At 38.2% G+C, this 3,132-nt stretch overlaps 1 pseudogene; it reads left to right on the forward strand.

Moving 5' to 3' along the window:
* Window positions 1-687: 687 nt before the first annotated feature.
* Window positions 688-1,955, forward strand: LOC149195152 (adenine/guanine permease AZG1 pseudogene; annotated as a pseudogene).
* The last annotated feature ends 1,177 nt before the right edge of the window (window positions 1,956-3,132 follow it).

Below are 3,132 nucleotides of genomic sequence, written 5' to 3' on the forward strand. Positions count from 1 at the left end.
ACCATTTTCTTTATGCACTGTTTGTGCAAAACCACACATGGTTTTTGCTATTCCAGAAATTACATCACCTGGTTCTTCTCATTTTACACACTGCTGTGTGTATATCTTTTACTGCGCCATCATTCTTTTTACGCTACTGTAGAAAAACACTCTGTTCTCTCCCATGTGCGATACATTATGAAAAAAAAGTCAACACTAAAACCTATTACATACGATTTGCATTTTTTAATACATGCCGTAAAAGACATAGACTTGTATTAAAACGTGCCCATACCTTTTCATAAAAAAAACTTACGAGCTCTATATAAAAACTTTAATATCCTACCTACCACTATGACATTTCATTAAGACGTATGGCCAACCAAAAGTTTAATCCACGCAATGAATTGATTTGACGTTTGTTGGTATGCAGCTTCAATCGATCAACGGTGGAGAACACGGGAGCTGATCCTACGGTGGAGAACGATATCGGAAGCCCTCACATGAGTGAACGATATCTCCCGATGGGTCAAACTTGCTTACGTCAGGCGAGAGCCACGTGCCTTCACCAAATTGCATCGGAGCAAAGAGTACGGAAACAGCTTTTCGTTTGATAGCGGTGCGATATGCCCTGGCCCGGTTTGTGGTTTCATGCTGGCGGTTTTGGACTGGGTACGTAGGGCGTTGAAATTACATTTTCAACAAAACATGGCCTTGGCACTTGCGCCAGGAATGGGAGCTAACGCCTATTTCGCCTACAATGTTGTAGGGTTCCATGGCTTGGGGAATGTTTCGTATAAAAGTGCCCTTACTGCTGTCTTTGTAGAGGGCTTTCTGTTTTTCATCATTTCAGCTCTTGGTTTGAGAACAAAGCTCGCAAAGATGATACCGAGACCCGTTCGCTTCTCATCTGAGGCGGGGCTCGGGCTGTTTCTTGCCTTCATACGCCTCCAATCCGACCAAGAGATTGGCCTCGTGGGTTTCAGCCCCTCAACTCTTCTCACAATCTCTACTTGCCCCAGCCAATATTAGAGCCAGTTGGCTCCTGTTACAACAGTGAATGGAACCCTAGTACTAATTCCCGGTGCAGCTGCTTCAGCTGAGATACTCTGCACCAGCCATCGCATGGAAAGCCCAACGTCGTGGCTAGGAATAGCGTGCTTCGTCATCATAAGTTATTGTTCGATGAAGGAAACAAAGGGAGCCATGATTTATGGGATTCTTTTCGTGACCTTCGTGTCCTGGATTAGAGGTACTCAGGTGACCTATTTCCCATACACTCCCCAAGGAAACCAGTCATTCGAATAACTTTAAGAAGATCGCAGATGTTCATAATATTGAAAGCACTGCAGGAGCGTTCAGCTTCGCAGATTTTAGAGAAAATGAGCTCTGGGTTGCTCTTGTCACATTTCTCTACGTTGATTTGTTGGACACGACTGGAACGCTATATTCCATGGCGAAGTTTGCGGGATTTGTGGATGAGAAAGGTGAGTTTGAAGGCCAATATTTTGCATACATGAGCGATGCGGCTGCCATTGTTGTTGGGTCAGCTCTTGGGACGTCTCCTGTGACAGTGTTTATTGAGTCCTCGACCGGTATTCGGGAGGGAGGTCGAACGGGATTGAGAGTAGTAGTGTGGGATTTTATTTATTTCTGGCACTGTATTTCACTCCTCTTCTAGCAGCCATCCCACCTTGGGCCGTTGGGCCTCCCCTCATCGCCGTGGGTGTGATGATGACGAAGGCAGTTGTGGATATTGAGTGGGAGAACATGAAGGAAGTGATCCCTGCTTTCATTGCCATGGTGTGCCTCTTACTTACTCCTTTTCTTATTGATTGATTGCTGGCATCAGGAGTTATATCGTTCTCCATTCCTGGGACCCGGTTGTATATGGGCTAAGACATCTCAGGATATATATGGAAAATTCACATAAAGCTATCTCCAGCTCTTCCACTCAGCTGTCAGGGAATGTTTGATGTAGACAATTGCCAATTCTAATCGCAGAAGTTCCGGACGTAGTTTAGTTAGTTTTTACTTATAATAGTTTGCTTTCCATTCATGTGAAAGCATAGACCATGTTTCTTCATGGTATGTTGGCTTTATTACTAAAATGGGTTCTTAAAACTTTTATCAGATAGTCACTTTGGAATAATTATGAATGATTCGACCAAACCGCTCTGGTTGTGTCTGTTCTTTTTCCGCCGTTCGCAGCTAGCAGGGATCAAAAGTTACGTCGTGATTGCGCATCCAAAACCACGGTCAGATAAAGCTTAGAAACAAAACACTCAATTGTTGGCTATGTTTCTTTGAACATTGATCATAATTTTACATTAAATTTTGATTTACGGATGATTCCATCCTATTTGAAAGGCTTTTTTATGAATGATTTACTGATGATTCCATGCTATTTGAAAGTAATTTTTTATTTTTATTTTATGATTTCCTAATTAATCCGTTCCCTGCATATAAACATGCATTAAAATATTTAAGTGAAATCGGTGCTTCGATTTGATTTTTGTGGTTTGCGGGGCAAATATTCCACTCAAGTGATCCTATCCGCTTTTTTAGTATTAAGTACCAATCGTCTCAGCATCCAGAGATAGAGATAGAGATAGCTGGTTGCTGAAGAAAATTTTTAAAATTTCTTACCTTGAATCATATAATTCTTTTTTTCTTTTTTTTAATTCTCTATTTCGAATCATATAAAAAAATTATGATAGATATTTATTTTGTGTAAAAATATTGGAAATTTTGATGTTTTCAAAAATAGTAGAAAGTAAATTGAATTGTAGTTTATGAAAAATAAACAAACATGAAGGCATGATTACCTCTTTTAGTGAGTGAAGCAAATTTAGATGTCATAATATTTTGTTCAACTTTCTAAGTTCAATATTTTAAATAATCTTTCTAAATAAGTATTTTATAGCAATCTGTAAATTTGGTAATATAATTGAAATTGTTTATAATTACTTAATTAAAAAATTATGCTGTGAAAATGATATTGATAAATATTTTATAATTAATAGGTTATAAAATAGTTATTTTATATAAATCTTTTCTACTTATATAAAAAAAATTAAATTTATTTAACCATTCAATTTGAAATATAATTTTACTCTTCAAATTTAATACCAAATAACTAATATATAACTA

Source organism: Pinus tabuliformis, chromosome 2_2 (assembly GCF_031772625.1).
Source record: "Pinus tabuliformis cultivar Carrire ecotype Pingquan chromosome 2_2, CPIR1, whole genome shotgun sequence".
Classification (NCBI taxonomy): Eukaryota; Viridiplantae; Streptophyta; class Pinopsida; order Pinales; family Pinaceae; genus Pinus; species Pinus tabuliformis.